Raw genomic sequence first — 13,697 nt, 5'->3', positions numbered from 1 at the left:
GTGGAATACAATAGAAAGCATGAAATGTTGCAAGTACATATGCCAATTTAGCCCATGATAAATGTGGTTCCATAAAACACTAAGGCAAGAATTACCTTGCAATATATTGTGCAAGGGCAAATCTTAAGCCATTTGAAAACAGAGAAGTCACATTCAAATCTCACATCATACACCAGAATATACTTCAAGTGGGTTACGTATCTAAACACAAAATAAGTGACACACATACTAGAAGAAAGCACAGATGAATTCCTCCTTAACCTCAGTCCAGGTAAAGGCTTTCTAACTATGACCTGATTCTAGAGGTAGAAAAAGACTGTTAGTTTAACTACAGAAAATGCACATAAAAATCATATGTGTGTTGAAAGAAAAGGGAAAAAAAACTAGTAGAAAATAATCATTATACACACACACACAGAGAGACAGGTAATATAACTAATAAGTAGAGATGTAACTTGTGTGATAGAGTGATTAGTACCTGATAGAAAAATGGGAAATTTATATAGAGTTCACAAAGAAAAAAAAACTAAAAATGACCTTTAAAAATAGGTAAAGTGTTCACATTTGCTCATAATTAGAAAAGCACAAATTAAAACTACAAATTTTGGCCTACTGGATTGATGAAAACTTAAAAATAGGACAGGGCATTCTTCTGTTAAGACATTGGTGAAGCAAGTGCTCACTGGCGGTGCTGGTAGGAATGCGAACTAGAAGAACAGTCTAGCGAGGAACTTGACAGCATCTAATAAAATGACGTATGCTCTCATCTTGTGACCCCTAACAACCTGTCCTAAAGATACACCTCAAACTATTAAAAAATAATTCACAAACATTGTTATTCACTCCTACACTGTTCATGTTTTAAAATGTAAGCAACAATGTAAATGTCCACATACAGGGACTGTATGTCAGCCATGCGATGTAATATTGTCTAGCTGAAATGAACACTGAGAACAATCTCTACAAACGGACATTGGGTGATTCCCAGGACACACTGTTAAGTGGAAATGGCAAGGCAAAGGAAGCCTATACTGTGCTACCTTTCATTTCAGAATGAAGGGGGTATTAAAAAAATACTGTCTCTGTCCACATATGCCAAAAAGAAATATAGGAAGGATAAACCAAAAATAAAAAGTCCCATTATTTATGAGGTGTGTGTAATGTGTATATGTGAGAAAGGTGGAGAGAATGGGTAGTACGGATGATGAGTGAATGATTAAAATCACAAGTATATGTGTGTGTACTGCAACACAACAATAGCACATGTACCTAATTATATTGCACACACACAAACACAATCATGCAGAATGAATGAAGAAATAATGAACTGAGTTACTGTAACAAGGCAGGGTTTTGCCCACAAACTTAAGGCAAAAGGTAAAAAGAACTATTAACAAATGTTATTCTCTAGTTAGTACAGTATATGACATATATGTCAGCTTGTCACTTTATGTGTACAAGCGCACTTCAGAAAGTTTGTGGATAAATGGAATTAAAATATGATGCATATTTCCTATGAACTGTTTGAACTGAACAAATCAGTAAATAATATTACAGACTTTAAAGCCTAATTTCTCACTGTCATAGAAAGAACTTAAATGTAAGGAAAAAGGCAAGGCAAGAATAAACAGTGGTGTTGTATTGAAGTCATAAGGATCAGTATAACTTCAGTTTATATACATACACACATGCATACATACATATGTATACACATGCATACATACATATACGTGTATATATGTACATATAGACATGGGCACACACAGATGGACAAATATAGAAATAAGTATACATATTAGTGAATGGTTGAGTTAGTACTTCAAAATGTTCATGAAAGATAGAGCTAAAAACAACTTTATTTTGCCACAAATTTTTTAAAAATCAATGAATAGTTTATTTCATAATACTCATTTCTTGTAAACTTTATGAAAACCTGTCATATGTCTGTGTGTGAGACATATACACACAGGAGGTGTACACATTACTTTCATAATATATTCTGTAATATGTAAAAACTATGCATGGATTTAAAAATTGTTTTTTCAGTAAAACTCATACATTAGAAGTATTTATTTTTGTCTACTTGAAAGGCAGAAAGAGAGAGAAAGAGAAAGAGAGAGAGAGAGAGAGAGAGAGAGAGAGAGAGAATTTTCTATCTGCTGGTTTGACTCTCAAGTTCTGCTGGGCCAAGCCAAAGCCAGGAGCCCAGAATTGCATCCAGATTTCACATAGGGTGGCATGGGCCCACCCAAGATGCATCAACAGAAAGCTAGATTAGAAGTGGAGCAGCTGAAATTCAAATTAGTACTCTGATATAGGACGTGGGCATCCCAAGCAATGATTTAACCTGCTGTGACCTGTCAACCCCATAAACTCATCCTTTAATTCAATTTTTCTATGAACTTCAAAAAAAAATGACAGGGAGAGGGAGACATAGAGTTAGATCTTCTATCTGCTGGCTGATTCTCCAAATGGCTGCAACAGCCAGGGTTAAGCCAGGCCAAAGCCAGGAGCCAGGAACTCCATATGGTCCCCAACGTGGGTGGCAGGGGTCCAAGTATTTGAGCCATCTTCTACTGCCTTCATAGGTACATTTGTAGGAGCCTGGATCATAAGTGGGATAGCCAGGACTTGGATTCTCATTCAGATAAGGGAAACTGATATTGCAAGCAGAGTTTCACTGTGTCACATTGTCGGCCCCTTTATGAACTTTTTGAAATGCGGTGTGTGTGTATTTCCTACCTCTATTTGCTAAGAAGACTAGAAGGAGTGCTACTCCACTAGCAATAATCATAGATCCACCAAGATTTTAGTTTTTAAACCTCATTCTCCAATAAAGGAAGAAGGGCTCCTTTGCTAATTTTAGGGTCATGGTAGAGAAAACACAAGATGAATTTACCACCTATCTTGGAGCCAGGAAGTTAGAAAAGTGCTGAAAAATCAATGATGACATCCTGTCAAAGGGCACAGAATGCACTTTGTAGGACTCTCAGCCAAAACTGGGACTAACGTGGACCAAAAACACAGTGATGAATTAGAATACATAACACAAAAATATTCATGTATCTGATACAAAGAAATAATTCATAAAAGAGGAAAAGAGACAGGTATTTCTTACAGTAGAACTCCAACCAACTCACATAGAGGGAATAAGGGAACTGTAAAATCACCATGAAGCAATCTTAATATTAACTAGTATGAGCAAGAATCACTGATATACACTAACATGGGCAAAGCTATTCCATGAGAGGAAATATTTGCGACATCTTAAAGTAGCTCCCCATAAGATCCTTCATGAATACAAAGATAAAATCAATAACTTTTCAGTGGAGAAGACTGGCAGGCACTATGACAAAGGCAAAGGTCAAACTTATCACTGGTTTAATACATGAGCCTCACGGACCTTCTGATATAATGTACAGATTGATATGTGTTGTTCTTCCCCAAAATTTCTAATGTCAGCCTAATTGTGACAAAATGTCATAGAAGACCAAATTCAGAGATGTCCTATTAAATAGTCGACCTTAAAAATTATTGTGAAGTCATGAAATATAAGCAAAGATGGAATAGCTGCCACAGATCTGACATGACTAAGGAGACGAAGGAAACAAACATAAGGTGGACTCCACTGGATCCTGCACCAGAGAAAAAATCATAGCAGGGCAATTGGTAAAATTTGAATAAATTCTTCAGGTTAGGTAATAGTGTTATCGATATGGATTTCTCCATTTTGATAATCAAACTCTAATAATATGTTATTAAGAATTGGGGAAGCTATATGAAGGGTAATTAAGAAATATCTATATCATTTTTCAACTTTTAATTATTTAGAATTTCAAAATAAGAAAGTGGAAAATCACTGCTATGTTAATCAGACCTTCAGAAGTTTGCTTCTTAGACGTTTTTAAGATTCAGGAATGGAATTATTGAAGGGAAATGACAATATAAAGTCAGAAAGAATGTATAGTTGATATTTTAAACAATGTATATTGAGGCAATCTTTGGAATCACAAGGGAAAATAATGTATTTAAATGGAAACAGGTGGAGGAGGGGGGAGAGCAACAGAAAAGACTAGAATACTAAGCTCTCAAGTTGAAAAGGGATAAAAAATAGGTGTAAGTGTGACTGATTTGAAGGATTTATTTTGAAAGATCAAGTTCAGCTGGGCTGAAGAAATTGGTTTCAATATTTTCCAAAATGCTGTCTTGTCATCTCTCTTATTGAAGCAGACATAAAACTAAATAAAAACAAAGGCCAGTGTTTGTTGGATAAAATTCCATAAGGGCTGTTGGAGCCCAGAAACCACATGGTCTCTTAAAGATGTCAGAGCTTGGCCATCATACATGGCAGTTGGCTGTGAGTGTTCACCTTTAACTCTGGGGCTGTAATGAGATCACACAGTTAGTTTTTATTGTTTACATTTTTTTCATTCTTCTGCTGCTACCCAATTGCATGGGTTAAGCAGGTTTTATCACACTTTACAAGTTCATCACATTTAATTTTATTTCTACCACGCTAGATTAAATTTAAGGGTCAGTGATGTCAGGAGCTGCTGACCTTTGCCCTCTTAATGGTTCTCACCATTAATGCTTGACCCTACAAGCTATGTATACAATAAACCATATTTATAGGTGCAGAGGGAAGTGAAGAGCAGAAACAAAATGGGTCCAGTGATTATTTATTTTGCCATGCTGTTCAGAGATTAGGAATGTTCACACAGTCTATACTTCAGCTGATAAACTTGGACAGGCTGCCTTTTATGGAGTCTGCACAGAACATTAGAATGGAATTATGTTTTACAGTAATACTTGAAATGACACCCTAGCTTGTCTCAATCACTCAAAGATTGCTGGTTCTTCCACTTTCACCATGCACTAGCCGGAGATCTCTCATTACAGTTCTTTAGACATGAATGAAGGAAGATAAAGAACACATATTCTATGCAGAAAAGGGGAGAAAAAATATTGAGTAGTTTATTTTCAAAGATTAGAATTGTGAGAGTTCTGAGAAATTATTTTGGGAATTTTTAAAGATTGCTTTTCATTATTCCATCTGATTGGGAGAAAACAAAATATGTCTTTACAAGTTGAAATCTCCAGCATTCTGTCTGCATAAATGTTGAAGATTTTTCTCCATTCAGTAGTTTCTCTTCCTTAAAATCTGAGCAAATTTGAGTGGTTTTGGTTGCTTCTTTCACATTCTTTTCTTCACTTTTTAACACATCTAGTTTCTAGGCACTTTCTCTAGTTACCACAATCTGCTGAAAGCTGTTTGCTGTTACTGGTGAATGCAGCCTCTGAACTCAGCAACAGTATTCATTTTTCAGGAACAAATGCCCTGGGTATGTAGCTTCCCATCAAGTCTTAGATTCCCCTCTCCCACCCAAAAAAAGTTGCTTCCATTGTGTGTGTATATGGGTGTGCATACGCACACATGCAATAGTGCATTAAGGATCGCTTAAAAACACACATAGAAATATTGCAACAGGGGACAAAGGTCCTTATTCAATTGCTTGCAGCAATAATCATATCTTTTGGTGGAGTGACTAGACAAAAATCTTTTCTGAAGCCTAGAACAATTGTTTTGGCAATATATGGCTATCTGAAAGGAATGCATAGTGATTAAGGCAATTTCTCTTGGTCACAGATTGATGGAGAGTCCTGGGCTTATAAAATACTCTATTTCCTCCATTAATTGTGTCCGTGTGGAGTTGTAACCAAGTAGCTGAAACAAATAAAACTTAAGTAATATTGTTTCCTTTTAAAATATTTCACTTAATTTGTGGAAGAGGTTTGAACTCATTAAACACTCAGAGTTCCCCCTCCCCCCTTCAAGAGTTCCTCTGCCCTCCTCCTTCTTCGGAAGCATTCCAGCAGTGCCCATGGCACCGCCATCCCTTCTTCCTAGAGAGGGAGGCTCCTGCAGCTGTGCTCCAGTGTGGGAGTATGGCTGGAGAGAGAGGCAGAGACTGCAGAAGTCAGCTGGGGCCCCTGTAAAACTCGTCTTTTTTTTCCCCCCGTGGCACTAAAGCTAACCGTCAGCTCTTACACGCAGTCTCTGTGGTGATTTTTGTTGCTTTATGCCACTTACCTGGGGATTCCTCATGCTTTGAGGAGGATGTTTTTCTTATGAAAGGATAATGCGGCTTCTGCGAGAGGGTGTATTTTCCCTACACACTGAAGCGGGCAGTCAATGGATTAGCAGGAAGGGGAGAAGCTGGAACGGGAGTGACTGTGTGAGCGTGGAGGGTTTGGGTGCTACCTTGAGCGGGCTTATTGCATCTGCCTGAGGCACAGCACAGCACATACAGAGAAGGCACCTCTGAAACAAATCCCCTCCAATCATACAAGGAAGGAGCTTTTTATTTATTCCCCATTTTGTGAAAGAAGCCACGGGAATGAATAATTATTGTTCCCCTATTGCAGATAAAAATATCTTGTGAAATACAATGGTACTACTCTCATTTTTAGTAATTTTTAAAAAATTTTCTCCCACCATTATCTACAATGTATAGAGGAAAAATAGCAAGGTACACAGTTTTCTGGTGGGACTTTTGGCAGTGTTATTGAGACAGAATAAGCTAAGAAACCTAAATAGAGGTGGAATTACCTTTGGCTCTTAAGGATTCTAGTTGGAGATTATTTAACAACTTATTTCTTAAATATCCATATACACATTTTTAGCTCCTCTAAATATCAAAGGGGTGATGCATCCATTCATCTTTTCCTTTCACTGTGTAGTGGATGAGTGAGCTCATTCTCAGGCCATTCTTTTCTTCTGGGGATCAACACATCAAGGGTTTGCTTCAAACACCTTCTGCAGAGAGTCAAGGCTTTGAATTTAATGAGTCAGGCTTTTCGTGTTAGGCTGAGTCATATTTTATTTTTATCTGTCACACTAGGAAGTTCTTTGGGTTTAATTCTTCAAGTTTAAAGATGCATGGAAAATAAGAGGACTATTAACCTTCAATGTGATTGATTTCTAATTTTTTCTAAATCTTTCTCTCTCCAAAATACTGAGGGAAGAACTCAGCTATATATGTTTTATAGACAGCATATGCTAAATGAATCTATTTGTAGGCTATAATTTTCTCTTTTTATGGTAACAATTTAATTTAAATGGACAGAGAACAACCAAGCGGACTGTGCTAGGTTGATCAAGATTTTCTTATCCAATGAAGAGCTTAGCTTCCCAACTGGAAGTATGCCCATAATCTATATGGCCAGAAATTAAGAAAATAACCAGCTTACTAATTGGAAGACATTATTTTTACTATTTCAAAATAGATTTTTAAAAGAATTTTCCCCATGGATCTTTTCATTAATTTTTATTGTGGTAAAATATACATATGCCTTTGCCATTTTTAAGTACATAATTCAGTAGCATTAAAATACACTCACAATGTTATGCAAGTATCACTATTTTCAGAATTTTTTTAATCAGTTCCACACAGATACTCTGTTTCTATTAAGCAGTAACTTCCTAAACTCTTCCACCAATGCCAGGCAACCACATTTCTACCTAGGAATTTGACTATTTTAGGTTACTCATGCAGTATAATTAAACTCATATAATATTTGTCCTTTTGTGTATTCCTTATTTTTCTTAGTACAATGTTTTCAAGGCTCATGATAATGTTGTAGCATGTGTCAGAATTTCATTTATTTTTATGTCTAATATTTCATTGTATGTATATATCCTTATTTTTATTTATCCATTCATCTGTTAATAGATAGTTGCATTGCTTTCACTTTTTAACTATTGTGAATAATGCTACCTTGATTTTCTTTTTATAGTAACTATTCTAATGGGTATTGTGATAGTCCATTTTTAAATTACTATAACATAATACCTGAGGCAGTGTAAATTTATTAGAAAAGAGATTTGTTAAAGGACCAAATCTTCAAAACATTTGACACCTTGTGGGAAACAAACTATATCCAAACTAGGGTGGTACAAAAAAATCTTGTTGTAATTTCCACTTGCATGTCCCTAATGCCTACTATTGTAATATATTTTCATGTGCATATTTAATATTTACATATTTTCCTTGTAGAAAAATATATTTCCTTTTCCCATTTTTCAATTGAATAATTTTATGGTTATTGTTCTTGAGCTATAGGAATTCTTTGTATATTGTAACCATTGTTTCTTTATAGTAAGAAATATCCATGCTACATCCAAATGAGTTTCCTTAAATTACTTTTCTGTTATTAGGTTACTTTATGTGTGTATGTGTGTGTATACTATGTGTTAGCAAATTTCATGTGTGTATGTGATCATGAATTTTAGAAAATTTAAGTTTTTGTTTCATGCTGCCACTTTCAATTAGAGGGACTAAAACAAAACACATAAACATCAAAAAGCAAATTGTCCTTTCTTGGGTTATTTAATTCTTCGTCATTTTAAATAAGATTCAAAGTGAAAAGAGCAACAACTTATGTTAATATGAATGAAAGTACAACTCAGTAACTGAGCTCTTTGCCTCTGAAGCCAGCCTGCCTTTGTTAATATCATCTACAACTTATTGGCTAAGTGTGATTTTTAGCTTATTTAACCCCTCTAACCCGTATCCACCTTATCTGAAAATTGGAATAATAATTCTATAGGGTTGCTTTGAGGACTGAATGAAGAAACCTGGTGAGGTGGTCCATACTGTTCTGACCCTGGGACAAACCCTGCTAGTGTTAGAGAATGTTCTATATGGCAGAGGGATTTCAAACCCCACAGATACTTCTAGGCTTTGCAGATGCAAGGCGTGGCTTGGATTTTTACCAAGTGTGGCCATCAGAACCTCTCAGAGGTCAAGAACTATGCATGCGATTTCCATTGTTTTGTGACCTCTGGAACATTTTTAAAAAGAAATGCTAACACAGGGTCACAGAAATTATGAGATATTTTAAATGCTTGCAATACCACACCTATCTATGAGGACACACAAACACAACCACTATATATAATTTTACTTGGTAATGACATGAAAAGTTAATTTGCATGGTCTAATCAGTGAATGTCCTTCCTGGACTTTCCTCACTGCCCACACCACCATTTCATGATAATCCCCAATAATCACACACAAATAAGAGACCATGAGTTTAAGGCCCAAAGACACATGAATATTATTTAGTCTGGTGGATTTTATACACCGATGGCCCAAATATGAAAATATAGCTTCCATGGTTGAGGAAGGTCAGGATGTCAAGGCTGCCTGGCCCACCAGACTGTTTCCTGGAAGCTTTGGAGACCCGCAAATAACCCCTGGCTTCACAGAACAAACTTGCAAACCATTGCTTTGGTTTGCTCTCATTTATAGGTCTCCTCTTCCCTCCTACACTCCAATACATGGATATTTGGAAGAAGTGGTACGGAAAACTAGAAATTGTTAATGAATTAAATTATACAACATGTGACCCCAGGGAAATAAGTTAAAATTAACATTGACTCCTAAGCATGGGGAGGGGTCAGTTCTATGCCTTGTGTAAATTAATTGCAAAGCATGTCTAAAGTCAGACATATATAAAAGAATTGATTTATATATACATACATTATATATATATGCACACACAATTTTAACAGTATGTGATTATTTTAAATGGTTTGAAGTTGTTTACAATTTTCCTATTTCTTCTTCTACCCCATTACCCTATTCTTTCTTCTTTTCCTCTTCCTTCACCTTTTTATATTATTTCTTTACAAACCATAAGATCAGGTCAGATTCTATTATCGTTAGTCAATGGAGGTTGTAAGAATCAAATGTAAAGAGAACGTGTCCTTATCTGCATGCTGTTGTGGGGTTTATGTAAACACTCAGCACACAGTAAAAGACACTGTGGATGGCGTTACCCCAGCAACAAAAAACTACACCGCTGATACTCTCCTAATGGCGTTTGTTCCTTTCTGAGTGGTGAATGGATGCAAGCAACCATTATGGGAGAACATAATGGTCTCATGATGTATTTATGACACAGAAAGATGTCATGTGATGAAGTGTTTACAACATGTAATGAGGTTGTGTAACAATCTCTTTATAGCCCACAATTACATTGACTAATTCCTTATAAAAATACTCAGCAATGTGCTCTCCATGTGCACGTGCTTGATATCATGGCACTTCAGCCGCCGACGCCTCTAAACTGCAAAATCAAGCAGCTTGGATGACTCAGTACCCTGTTTCCTATCCAAGGCATATAAAAGATCCCGGTGCTTAGTGAGTACACTCAAAGAAATTCCTCTTACTGACAGCAACTGGGGTAACTAATATGCTTATATGTCAGTATCCTTATATGTTAGAAGTCTGAAGAGGCAGCCTTGCACCTGAAATAATTATTCTTATCATAATTCTTTTTTTGTGTGTGTGGTATTGAGGAGAGAGGTATTCACACCTGCTTGCTGTCAACCAAAGCAATGTCTATAACAGGTCCTTTATTTTATTCCTTTAATTTAGAACATATTCTTTTTCTTGTTGCTCTAATTAGTGAGAGATGTGATTCAAATGAGGCTTTTGTATATTAAAATAAGCAACAGAAAGCGCCTTCTGGGTGAAGTTGTGAGCTGTCTGAACTATGGGTACCTACAAAATGAATGAGAGAGCTGGGAGTACTGAGAGACTGAGAGGTTGAGGTGAAGGACTTGAACCAAGTCCCTGAAATTTTATCAGGGAGAGGGCTCCTGGATATGAGCGAGAAAATGTTTATTCATCCTACAGGTGTGCTAGAATATGTGGGAAAAGAGTGCATGAACTCAAAATTATTTGAAATTTCATTACATATAAAAGGGCTTGGGGATGGATAAACATGGGATTTTAACACCACATAGAATATAGCTAGTTCCTTATAATAAGGCCAAATAAAATAACGTTGACAGGATGTGAATCTAACCTGGTGGTATCAACATGTCTTGCATTCACACACGCCTTGTTAATTTCCAAGACACTTTACCTAAATTAATCAAACACTAGAACAGTCCAGTGCATGAGCTATAGAAAATAGACTTGCTTTTTGATTTTTTGATGGCAGAAAGTTAAGATCCTGAGAAGCTAAATGATCACTTGAAGATCTGGGAATAAATCAACGGAGAGGTCATTAACATCTTATCCTAATCCATGACTAGCTTTCGTTATTGTTGTTTTGTTTTTACTTTCAATTTATTTTATAATCACAGGCTTAATTCCACTAACTATCACGTTCAACAAGTAAAGTCACCATTTCCTCTGTCATGATGGAAGTGGTCTTTGTGCAGCCTGAGATACCAATGGGGAACATTTAACTCAAAAGAGCTCCACATGTTAGAATGCCACAGCACAAAGTGTGATGGCTTTTGTTTTTCTCAACTTGCTATTAGACCAAAACAGTTATCAAGGAAGCAAAATGGTAGAACTGCAAGAGACAACCTTTCACCCAAGTGGCATTGGAGCTGAGTGTCTGTTTCAACTGGCAAGGGTGAAGCTCCTTTAGCATGATTTCGTGGAAAAGCACATCTTCTCATTGGCATATGGTTCTTAAAGTCATTGCCACAAAAGAAAATATTTAACAATCCCAGAAATGCGAGCAGTTTTTTTAGAGAGTGATTATCCTGTTCCTCCATATTCTGCTGGTTTCCTTTGGTCCCAGACCTACTAAGAACTTCAAAAGGAAAGAACTCTTCATAAAGAGGAGCAACTGGATTTGAACAGAAAAATTAAATTTGAAGACTAATGAGGTTCTGGATAATGACAAATTAGGGGAATTCTGTAGAAAGACTCTGGCTATCTTGTTATTCTTTTGTCTGATTCTACCACGAAGATTCCATTACGTTTTTTGGCTTTGATTGTTTCCAAGAAGTCAGCAAGAGGCTACACACAGAAGGGACTAGGGCGTGACCACTGGTGGCTCCATGACTCAGTCACTGTGACGGATCGTGGGTCTTTAAAACAGTTATGGAAAATGCCCAATGTGAAAAAAAAAAAAAAAACAAAAAAAACTACACCTGAGTTTCAAAATTGTTTTATACTAAAATAAACTAACCTCTTACTTCCATTTTTCACAAGATTTTTGCAATGTCTTGATGTTTACTTTTTCTAATTTATTTTTTAATAATTGCAGATGACATTTATTTGGTCCATAAGCACAGCATAGGCCTTATGTGAGTTTTACAAAACATCAAATATAAATAACTTGAAACTGTTAACAATACACAAAAATTGGCTTCTTACACAGACGTACCAAGCAGCACAAACTGAAAACTTGACTATATACTTTTATATTAATATACATAGTGCCAGTTAACATTTAAAAACAAATTTCAATGCATAGCACTTGATACTTCTTTGAATCCATTTCAGTAAGTTAAGTGTATGAAAATGGTTAGATCTAGGCTAAAAATAATTACTCTTCTAGCCAAAAATAAAGGTATAATATTTATAAACAGGTATCAACTTTACTAAGCCACAATAATTTTTAAACTATTAAATGACACCTAAAGGTATTTACATTAAAAAGGCAACATGCACTGTGTTGTTTCACCTCGTGACTGGTTATGCACACACTTTGTTCAAAGGGTTTTGAAAACTATATTCCTACCTTCAGTACAGCATACTGCGATGTTTCTAACAGTTCTAGCAAAAGGAATGCTTTCAAAGGCGGCAGAGTCATTTCCAAGTCACTGGTGTCTATCTTTCCCCTTTGGAACAAAGGACGTAACCTAGGTCTGCCCGATGAACCGAGTCGGAGGGGTGCTTAGTTCAATCTAGTGCTATCTCACCAGCCAGCTCTTCCGGCTCTCCTGTGTGCAACCGCTTTGCACTGACGTAATCTTTCTCATCCAATTTCCTCTTGGGACTTGGCTCTTCTCTGATGTCCGCATTACCTGAAGGGCCTTCTTCATCCGAATCAACTCTAAGCAATCATCTTGCTCTTGTGTTGTGGAGGTGGAAGGCTGAGCTCCATCCTTAGGAACATCGTCAGCCTGTTGGGGCCCCACTTTCCTGGGGCATTACCAACCACATTAAATTCAGCATCCTTTCCTAGGTCTTCGCTATGAAGGATGTTGATCGACAAAGTGTGGGCCCGAAGGAAGTCATCTGCTTCTAATTCCAAATTCTGACAACTTCTTGTGATTATTAGCTTCTGTCTCTCCTTCTGAAGACACTAGAATTGTTCCTTTCCCATCTTCAATCCGGATATCTGGTGCTACTATAGCTTGTGATAAAACTGCAGTACATTTTCCTTGGCAACCATGCCTTTGATCTTCCAACATGTTTCTTTTGAAACAAAAACTGTCCGTTCAGGTTGCTGACACCGATAATGCCCAGATCAATCAGGTCAATATGAGAGAAGCCGGTGAGCACAAGGTTCTTGAGGAGTTCACAGCCAATGCCTCCCACGCCTACCTCCAACATCCCGCCCTGGCCACAGCTTCAGCCAGCTCCCGAGTTAGCCCCTGTGACAGTGTCATGGTGGGGTGACCATGAGCAGCCGTGTTCTTGAAGTTTAATTCAAGTTTATATGCTGTTCCTTTAGGAGTTGCAGGCTTCATCATAGGTGAGTGCATGAGTTTAGATGGTCTGTTATGGTAAGGAGAGGCAGTGTGTTAGGAAAGGAAAGGATGTTGGCAGCTTATTTGTTTCTTCTCTTTTACTGAAAACAAAGAGCACTGGGATTTGCTCCAGTGACCTTTCCTCCTAGCAGTAGGACAAATTCAGTAAATGTGAAGATGCTGT

The 13,697-nt window shown here is 36.9% G+C and overlaps 1 pseudogene; it reads right to left on the bottom strand.

The window, feature by feature from the left end:
* Nucleotides 1–12,719: 12,719 nt before the first annotated feature.
* Nucleotides 12,720–13,234, bottom strand: LOC133768136 (SUMO-activating enzyme subunit 2-like; annotated as a pseudogene).
* Nucleotides 13,235–13,697: the final 463 nt, after the last annotated feature.

This window comes from Lepus europaeus, chromosome 10 (assembly GCF_033115175.1).
Source record: "Lepus europaeus isolate LE1 chromosome 10, mLepTim1.pri, whole genome shotgun sequence".
Taxonomy (NCBI): domain Eukaryota; kingdom Metazoa; phylum Chordata; class Mammalia; order Lagomorpha; family Leporidae; genus Lepus; species Lepus europaeus.
Note: the sequence above shows the minus strand (reverse complement) of the source record. Positions and strands in the feature narration are given on the sequence as shown.